The sequence below is a fragment of the Quercus lobata genome, chromosome 2 (assembly GCF_001633185.2).
Source record: "Quercus lobata isolate SW786 chromosome 2, ValleyOak3.0 Primary Assembly, whole genome shotgun sequence".
Taxonomy (NCBI): domain Eukaryota; kingdom Viridiplantae; phylum Streptophyta; class Magnoliopsida; order Fagales; family Fagaceae; genus Quercus; species Quercus lobata.
This window is the reverse complement of record NC_044905.1, coordinates 69,583,729-69,594,585: the sequence shown is the minus strand read 5'-3', so window position 1 is coordinate 69,594,585 and position 10,857 is coordinate 69,583,729.

Genomic DNA, 10,857 nt, shown 5'->3' with positions numbered 1-10,857 from the left:
TTGCCATGTAACTCATCAAATTGGTCCATAGCCTTGATGAAAATTTTCTTTGAGACTGCCCGGTTTTAAAAACTAATCAAGGTGCTTACAAGAAATTTAGGCACCTTCTAACGTCGTTTTACTTATGATCTAGCTATTATTTTTGGGTTATGTTAATGAGTATTTAAGGACATAAATTAAAGAAATGTAAATATTTATTATGAATTACAATACACAATTTTCAAATTTAAAAATACCCTTGTTAAAATTGATTCTTAAGTAAAAGTACCATATTTTTTGTGTCTGATTCTTTCTTCTTCTTATTTTAAAGAAAGTGGAGGACAGCAAAGGTAGCACTAGCAAGTGGGAGCCCTCATTTGTATACCATGAGGTCTAGCTTCAAATGCGGATCAGAGAGTAAATGCTAGGATACTATCAAATATTCACATTTAAAAAAAAAAAAATACTATCAAATATATTATATAAATATAAAACAAACAAACAAACAAATTAAGAAATTTGTTTATTAAATTGTTGAAATGATACTACCCACATTATTTATCAGTAAGTTTTATAACATTTTGTAGTAAAATTGATAATACCACATTTTTTTATATTATAGATGAGAGAAAGCAAAGGAATTTCATCATGATGTCTATACATACTTTAGGAAAATGTAAAATATATTGTGTATTAAAATTTGTAATATCTTATTCTTTATCACTCGTGAACATAAAATTTTAACTCTACTTAAGGTCCTCTCAATAAAAATAAAAAAATTAAAGGAATTTTTATTTTAATTTGGCTTAAATGGGAGTTTACTTTATGGATTATATTTGAATTAATTTGGATACTCAACAATGGCTTATCCATAAATTAACGGTGTATTTGGTTAGGGTGAAAATTGGGAGATGAAAATGGGTGCAAGAAAAGTGGGGAGAAAATGATATGGAATGGTATTTGGTTGAGGGGGCAAATGAGAGAGATTTTAACAGCACCAAAGAGTTTTTTACTCGAGTCTACTATTTGAAATGATTTTGGAGTCTCCCCAGTCTGAGAAGAAAATTGGGGAGAGAGGACATTAGATAGGAATTTACCCATCTACCCTTTCCTCTCTCTCAAATTGTTTCCTTTGTTTTTTCCTTTATGAAAGTAATGTTCAATTTTTTATTTTCTTACAAATTAATAATTTTTTTAATGTAATAGAGACATGAAAGTAGATTTATACAAACTACATTTTTTGCCCTTTTTTTTTCTTTTTAACCAGACAAAAAAGAAATTACATGAAATTCTCTCCTCAACAGCAGCAATCAGGAATGTAGCTATGCTCGGACCAAGGTGGGCAATGGCCCCCCCTGGCCCAATGAAAAAAATCAAAATATAAAATATATAAAATGTGGTTTTGAATTTTCATGCTCTATTTTTCTTTATTCAAATTTTCATTAAATTTTGATTCTTTTTGTGAGTTTCTATCTGGGTTCTAAATGATTTATGAAATTTATCTTAAAGCATTTGTATAGGATAATTGCAGCTTAAGTGTTTGACGAAGTTCCCCAAAGAAGCTTGGAATAAACACACACACACACACTATATATATATATATATATATATATTCTTTTATAAGTAGCTTGGATAAATAAAAAAAAATTGGTTGTCATTGGGTTAATCTATAGCTACGATATGAAGATTTAGGCTATAACAAATTTAATGAAATTACATGAAATTCTCTCCTCAACAGCAGCAATCAGGAATGTAGCTATGCTCGGACCAAGGTGGGCAATGGCCCCCCCTGGCCCAATGAAAAAAATCAAAATATAAAATATATAAAATGTGGTTTTGAATTTTCATGCTCTATTTTTCTTTATTCAAATTTTCATTAAATTTTGATTCTTTTTGTGAGTTTCTATCTGGGTTCTAAATGATTTATGAAATTTATCTTAAAGCATTTGTATAGGATAATTGCAGCTTAAGTGTTTGACGAAGTTCCCCAAAGAAGCTTGGAATAAACACACACACACACACTATATATATATATATATATATATATTCTTTTATAAGTAGCTTGGATAAATAAAAAAAAATTGGTTGTCATTGGGTTAATCTATAGCTACGATATGAAGATTTAGGCTATAACAAATTTTTTAAGCATTTGGGTTTGAGTTTATCTCGCCCACCCTCACTCGAAATCCTAGCTCCGTCCCTGGCAACAATCTTTAGCCCAAGAACCTCTACCAATTACAAATTTACAATTAGCCCACCAAATTAAGTGTAATGAATTGAAATACAAGCAAATTGGTCGGAATAAAGCCAACACAAAAACAAGTCATAACACAACTCACAAGGAAACAAAGGAGATGCAAGCCTCTTTTCAATTTGACATTTAGGTCTTTTTATTTATTTATTAGATAAACATGTGGATGTAGTATTCCTATCATCATATGTATAACTCATCAAGTTGGTCCATGGCCTTAACTAGAATTTTCTTTTGGGTACCTTAATATCTTGTTTTTTGGGGGGCAGGGCTTAAGAAATAGTAAATATTTAATAATGAATTTCAGTGCACTATCTTCAAAAATAAAAATATTCTAGTCAATAAATCATGGATTTTCATGCACAATTTCATTAGAGTTATGTGTGTGTGTTTTTTTATGCACAACTTGATTTTTATTTATTTTATTTCATATATATATATAAATATATATATATATATATATCATTTAACAAAGTATTAAATACAACTTAACTTGTTCCTTTAGGATACTCTTTTAACAAAAGCCATATTGTTATGAATATTAGGAATTAGAGCAACTACATTTAACTGCGGAAAAAGAGCCATGAACATTATGATTTTGTTTCCCAGAAAATACATCAGGCAAAAGCATTATTATTGATTTCATTCCAAAATTTTTACATCCCTCTTGTTTGAATTTCAGCCCTTTTCATAGGTTTATTATATTATAGAGTGGAGGCTGCAAGAGGATAAGTCTAAGATGGTGATAGGTGTTGACCTATTGAAGAGGTAAGGACGTGTACTGCCTACCTAATGTATCATGAATTATATCCGGATTTGGTGACTCAATAAGGCCAATACAATATAATAGAGCCACAATGTGTGGGTTCCCATTGCAGATTAATCTTATTAGATTATCCTTCATATTAAAGATAAAGCAAAATCTATGGTCATAAGTTTTATGGCAAGACTCTTATCACAACTTTGATCTGTTGGACGGTGAATGATACCAAAAAAGAGAACTTATGTAAAAATGATTGTTTACCAATTACAATTATACATGTTATCAAGTTATGGCAAAAGTTTTGTCAAAGTGTATTACTATAGTAAAAGAACTAAAAAGAGTAGGGAGAATGAAGAATTGAAGATTATTTCTGGTTGTTACAGTTGGAGTACTCTAGAGTCTAGACAGTTGACACTTCTAAGCAGTGTTAGATTTGCTAGATCATGAGGCAATTGCAAGGTGTGCAGTTTCAAGTGGTTGATAAACGAATTCTTCAACAAACTCTCCCCATAGCAGTAACTGAAAGATCTTTCATGCACTTGAGTTGAAACTATCATAACTTATTCTCATGAGATAATAACTAAATTGCGGATTTAAATCTGGTGCAATATTGAATAGTGCTTGTCCTCTCCAATCTCTGCACACTTCAAAAAGCCACCAAGTCGTGTTTAGAGTATCTGGAAACCAAAGAACAATAATTGATAAATCAGACTATATATATGACGCACAATTAATTGCACAGGTTAGGAGAATTAAGTTCCAAACAAGTCTACTTTAGTTGCAAAAAATAGTTTAGTTGCCGTTTAATTTTAATACTTATGTTTTCGTTCCAACTTCAGGTGCTCACGACCCAAAAAGAGAGTTCACCTATGGGAAGCCCTTTAATTTGTTTTTTGTTTGACCTAAGGGAAGCACTTGAAAATGGTTCATTTTAGCATAATTCATAGCATATCTGCATATGATCAATGATAATAATAACGCTATAGTTCAGACTTCAGAAAACCAATATTAGTAGCCATTTGCCCCCCAAAAAAAGTCTGATTTATAAATGAGCCCAAAATATCTACTATAACAAAAGGGCATAAGATGAAATAGTTCCCAATTCAAACAAACTGAAATCCTAAAGGAATATCAATTATTGCACAATGGGTCAAACTGCAGGGTAAAACAATGTTCACTACGAACCACGAAGACCACAATATAAATGAAAAAGATAGCGTAAGGCTAGCAACAAAAAACACACACTACAGCATCTCAGTGATGTAATAGGTTGCTCCGAAAAACAAAAGTGAGTGAAATAGACTTTTGTTTTGATCCTTCCCTTATTCACACACAATATGTATGTACGCATTTAAGGATATAGTTTATGCATAGAACTATTATATAATATCACAATCCTAGTGAAAATTTTTATGATTTGAATTCATTGAAATCCAAATAGAAAACAAATGCTACTCTCTTTAGAAATTTGCAATTTCACCTTAACTAAATCCCCAAAAAATTATAAATTAATAAATAAAGCAAAAATCTATTTCTCTTTGGTTTTATTTGCCATTTCCGGTCATTCACTAAACTTACTTAGACGGTCAAGATTTATATTATTAGAAATGGTTTAGAATTGAGTGTTAGTTGAGGTAGCATGAGTAGGTGTTGTGTTGGGATTGATCCCCTCTGTCATGTAACCCTAAATTTATATATATATGACAATTATGTGCAATTAATTATTTGTAAAAATTTGACTGTTTCTAAAAAAAAAAAAAAATTGTAAAAATTTGACATGGCACAATATAATTGTATGGTATATACATATATAGGCTTTTACACTAAATTCTTATTGAATTTATCCTCTTAATATTTTAATACTTCCATTTTCGTTCTAACTTCAACTCTCCAAGTACTCACAACCCAAAAAGAGAGTTCACCTATGGGAAACTCTTTTGTTTTTTCTTTTCGTTCCAACTCCAGGTACTCACAACCCAAAAAGAGAGTTCACCTATGGGAAACCCTTTTGTTTTTTGCTTGACCTAAGGGAAGGAAATTAATAATGTTATAATAATTAAGGTCTAAGTAACTAAGATCTACCTACAAAATGGTTTTGAAATCCGGACCATTCAATAAACCGTAAAAGAAAGAGGTTCAAGATTTTTAAGGTTGGACCGGAGTCAAACCGAAGTCGAACCTTGATGACATCATAATTAAATTACAAATAAATATATTAGATTAGTAAAAATTGAAATTTTGACTAAAATAATCCAAAACAAATATAGATAGTATTTTTTATAACATAACTTTCATAATACAAATAAGAGTTATTAAATTCTAAAAAAACATAAATAGTTATTAAGTTTTTAAATTATTTTTAAGTCATGACAAAGCACAGTTTAGTACCCAATAATTTTTATTTTTATTTTTATTTTATGAGACCCAATAGAATATTTAAGAGAAAAATTAGTTTGTTTGCCCATGGCCAAGCCCATTTGACTACCTATCATTTTTTTTTCCCAAGCCCATTTGAATAGTCTACAGTTCACCATTTATTATGAATTAAAAAAAAAAAAATCAAGGCCAAAATACAAAATTCACTCTCTAAGTTTCACCACTTTTCATTTCAGTTTTCTAAGTTTGCATTTTGTCATTTCAGGCCTCTAAGTTTCAAATCTCCTCGATTAAGTTCTCCATTAACTCACATCCATATTTGCCATTAACTTACCTAAAACGATGTCATTTTGGCTATAATTTAATATATAATTATTTATTTCTTTATTTTAAAAAATGTTAATTTAAAAAAACATGAAATTAAAATAACCCATTTACCCCACGGTCCCCACCCAACCTCTTCTAAAGAACAAAAAAATCCCTATTGCCTAACCCAAATGTGAGAGACTAAAAGAGGGTGAAAGAGAGATCGAGAGGGAGAAGGAGGTGTTCGGTGGCTCTGCTCTAGGGTTTCTCAGTGGCTCAGCTCCACTCCAGAAGGTCTACTTGGCGGCTCCGACCAAGAAGAAGAAGAAGCAATAGATGGGAGAATATTTGATTGAAAAAAATAAAATAAAATAAAAAAGCTTTAAAGTGAAAAAAAAAAAAAAATCATAACTCTTTGAATTATCATCTTTCATTTATATTTTCCTCAAAGAATAGTCTTTTATTTCTAGGTCTTCTTTATTTTATCTTAACTATTAGTATTGTTATTGTTGTTGTTGTTTAGTTGTATTATATGTATTTACCAAAAATTTGGATGAAAAGTGAGGCTTTGTGTTGTTGTATCCAGGAAGTCTTGGGATCGGAATGTGTTTAGTTTGGAGAAGTTTGTGTTCTTGTGGATTGGTTGGTGTCTCCAAGCTTTGTTGTTCCTCACAACTGCTACGGGTTTCTAGGTCCTTTTTTATTCTCATTTCTTTGACTATTAGTTTGGCTTGAATGTTCGGAACTCATTGATTCATCTGTGGGAAACTTTTTTTTTTTTTTTTTACCTAAGGGAAGGACAATTAATGATGTTATGATACGCAGGAGCGTAGTGATAATAGCTTAATATCTTTTGCATATTTATATCACTATTAGAAAGCATTATCATACTTATTTTTGAGTTATTTCATGCATTTTATAGTTGGTTTTGGAATAATGCTGAATAATCAATTTTGTGCTTAATTGAATTTTGCATGAATTTGTCTTTTATAGGATAATGAAATTAAATAAGTGAATTTGTGTAAAGAAGAAAGCTAATGGACTTTACTTTTACAAGGGCCATAATGAAGGCAAAGAAGGCCAACCCAATTAAATTCGAGTCCAATTGGAGCAAGAAATCAAAGGAAATTTGCACCAAATCAGTCCAATTAGAATTAGGATTCCAGCCTATGCACCAGTTAGTATTTGGAGCATAAAATTTCGGCTCAGAGGTCCAATCGAGATGATTCAAGTTGAAATTTAAAGTTAACTTAAAGGGCTACAACTTTGTAGTTTACCAAAAGTCCGAATTATGAAGTTAAATTGGCCGAAAACGTTGGTTAAGTGAAGCCTAAAAACCTAGAATTTTCTCCAAACGGGAATTCAACTTGTAATAGGATTCCTTGACCTATTTAAAAGCTCTTTAGGGCCAAATTCAAGAAGGAGTTGCTGTAGAATTTAATTTAGGTTTTCTTAAAATTTCTTTACAGTTTTTAGAGTTTTATTTGTGTTATGGCTTGCTAGAAGCCTTGTTAAGATAAGGAGTGAAACCCAACCGTTTATTGGTATGTTCTTAACAATTATTTTATGGTTTTAATGCTTATGTTATTATGTTTTTGATTGATTTACTCATCTAGAAAAGTGTTTAGTTCTGTATAATTCTTTGATTTATCGTAGACTCCGGGCATGTTAAATGCTTGGTATTTCCTACGAACTAATTAACTTGTTTTGTTTTGCCTAAAATCAATCAATTTCATGAAACTATCTTAGACAATTAATTCTTGAGTTTTTATTGTTAAATCATCCGACTAAGATCTTCATTCGTATGAATTTTAGTTGAGTTATAAAATAAATATTGTTAAGACTACCAATTGATGTGTTGTGTGTGGATCCCTAAACCTTAACACCTTAATATATGGTTATTTTTACTCAATTTAAATTAACTTCACTAAACCAAACAAAAATCTCTTCAATCAAACTTTATTATTTTAGTTTTATTTTCTTGTGGTTTGCTAATCAATTTCCTTTTCCCAGTAGATTCGACTTCGGCCTTACCGAGTTATTGTTTTCACGACAATCCTGCACTTGGGAGCATTATTTAAGTCGCAGCATGTAGCTATGTGTAAGGGTGGGGGGCCATCCCCCCCCCCCCCAACAAAATTTGAATTTTTTTTTAAATATATATAATTATTTTAATGTATTCAAAATTTAGTCTACAAAAATAAGAGTTGGTCCCCCCAAATATTTGATTTAGTCCAATGATACTCTTAAAAAAAATAATTGGTCTAACAGTTATAGAGATATAACATAAATAATTGGTCTAACAGTTATAGAGATATAACATTATTTTTCGTAATTCTATTTTTTATTATAAAATATGCTCTTATATTTGCTAAATATTTGATAAAATTTGGCATCAAAGATATTTGAATCTATATCTTTTTCAACTAGTTATGTGGCAATTAATAAGTCATTAACTCATCAAAAAAATAATGTCACTAAAACTACAAATGAAATGTCTCTTTAGTTGCCACATAATGGGTTAGAGCAAAATAGTTTCAAATATGTTTGGAGCCTACTTTATTCCTCCAAGTTTTCGATCATTCATGTTTTTGAAAATTTCATTAGTTTAATTGAAAGATTTTTTACTTACTTTAGTATAAAATTTGATAATTTGTATCAAAAATGAAATTTTTAGGAATTTCACTATAAAAATGGTAAAAATGAATTTTATTTTATGAAAGATCACCATCAAACATAATTTTGATTGAAAATACTAAGCATTTTTTTTTTTGGGTGTGTGTATATATATAACTTATCAAATAAAAAAGTGTGTGTATATAATAAAAAAACGTGTGTATATGTGTATATGGAGGATTGTCTTGATAAATATATCAGTGCTGCAACTTGGCCCCCCAAACAAAAATTCTTGTCTCCACCCCTAATGATATGTACATGTATTTGGAATTATTGGTCCATTGGACTAATTGTTGGAGTGTGGTTTTCTATGAGGACTTGTGTTTGTGTAGTTTCCATATGGGTAACACTAGAAGAGGTGGGATGATAGGAAATTATAGGAGCCAACAACTAAGTGATGTGAGAAATAATATCCATTAGTAATTTAGTTTATTTACTATGAGTATTGTTTTATTCACGTTAGAATTTGGTATTTGTTATTGTTGTTATTATTTTTTATTTATTGTAAAGTTGGAGTTTATTTTTAGTTGTTAAGAGTCCTAATAGGTTGGGTAGTTGAGTCATTGTAACTCACGTTATGGGCAGTTCCTTATTTTAGATCGTGAACATAGTAGAGTCTTTATTTTTCGATGATTAAGTTGTAGCAACTGGTATAAAATCAGTCAAGTTTTATTCAGATAAGTTTAATCAAATTCCCAAATCCAAACTTTATTCCTTTGTATACGTATCATGTTATCTTTATTATATATTAAGAGGATTCAAAAAGTTAGTTATGACTTCAAAAAATGTCAAAAATACCCCTAATCTAATTAGATAATCCTTATTCTTAAAAAATATATATAAGGTTAAATTTGTAATTCAACAAAATTCAAAAAAAAAAAAAAACCATCAGATAAACTTTTTTTCCTAAAAATTAGCATACTCTCTATTTGAATATATCTCATTTAATAAATTTTTTTTTTAAAAAAAACTTACACACACTAAACCTTGCCGTTAACTTATTTTCAAATCCTAAATTTTAGTTTCTTAAAAATTCATTTCTGAGTAACCTCACTAACAATAGATAAATGCAAATTGAAAAATTATATTAAGCTCAAAATAATAATAAAAACAATATCATCAAACGTGCGGAGCGCGTGTGATGAGGTTAGTAATAATTAAGGGCCAAGTAAGATCTACCTACAATATTTATGAACTACTATGTAGTATCTGCTAATATACGAGTAACGAGTAATAATATTTTTATTATTTTTGTTTCTCAAAAAAAAAAAAAAATTTATTATTTTTTGTCAATGAAAAATTAAATCTGTCTTTATATATTAAGAGGATTCAGAAAGTTAGTTATGACTTCAAAAAATGTCAAAAATACCCCTAATCTAATTAGATAATCCTTACTCTTAAAAAAATATATAGGGTTAAATTTGTAATTCCAAAAAAAAAAACCATCAGATAAACTTTTTTTCCTAAAAATTAGTACACTCTCTATTTGAATATATCTCGTTTAATAAATTTTTTTTAAAAAAACTTACACACACTAAACCTAGCCATTAACTTATTTTCAAATCCTAAATTTAGTTTCTTAAAAATTCATTCCTAAGTAACCTCACTAACAATAGACAAATGCAAATTTAAAAATTATATTAAGCTCAAAATAATAATAAAAACAATACCATCGCACGTGCGGAGCGCGTGTGATGAGATTAGTAATAATTAAGGGCCAAGTAAGATCTACCTACAATATTTATGAACTACTATGTAGTATCTGCTAATATACGAGTAAGGAGTAATAATATTTTTATTATTTTTGTTTCTCAAAAAAAAAAATATTTTTATTATTTTTTGTCAGTGAAAAATTAAAACTATACCTCAAGAGAGCACCAGACGTGATCAGATCGGAAGAGAAGCCTAAGCCACCTACAAAAGGTTTTAACAGTAGGACGAGAGAGAGAGAGAGAGAGAGAGAGAGACGGTATGTATAATTTTTTTTTTTTTTTGATTAGTGTGTAATTTTTTGATTTATGATTGTTTTGTGGGTAATCTTGATTTGACCGGATTTTTATTTTATGTTTTGAAAATTTTGACTAATTTTGGAATTTTTTATTTGTGATTGTTTTGTGTCTAATTTTTTAGATCGGATTTTTATTTTATGGTTGGATTTTGGTTGGTCTAGTTAAAGTTGTTATTTTTGAGCCAATTAATTTTGTTTAGACCAAAAAGGTGTTTTGGATATCAATGTTTATCGGAATGTACTAGATTTTTTGTTCTTTGATGTACCCTTTCCTTTCCAGAATGCATCCGTCAAATTCTGTCAAATTAACTTTATCCCCCTGAGTAAAATATATATGAACAATATTTTTATTATTTTTGTCGGTACTGTGTATTGGGCTTGGGCCCTTCTCTCATCTAACCCTAAATTATTTTTTGTATATATATGCGCGACTATTACACGTTATTAGTATATTACTGTGTTTCAGATAATCAAGCTAAAGAAGAAGAAATAAGAACG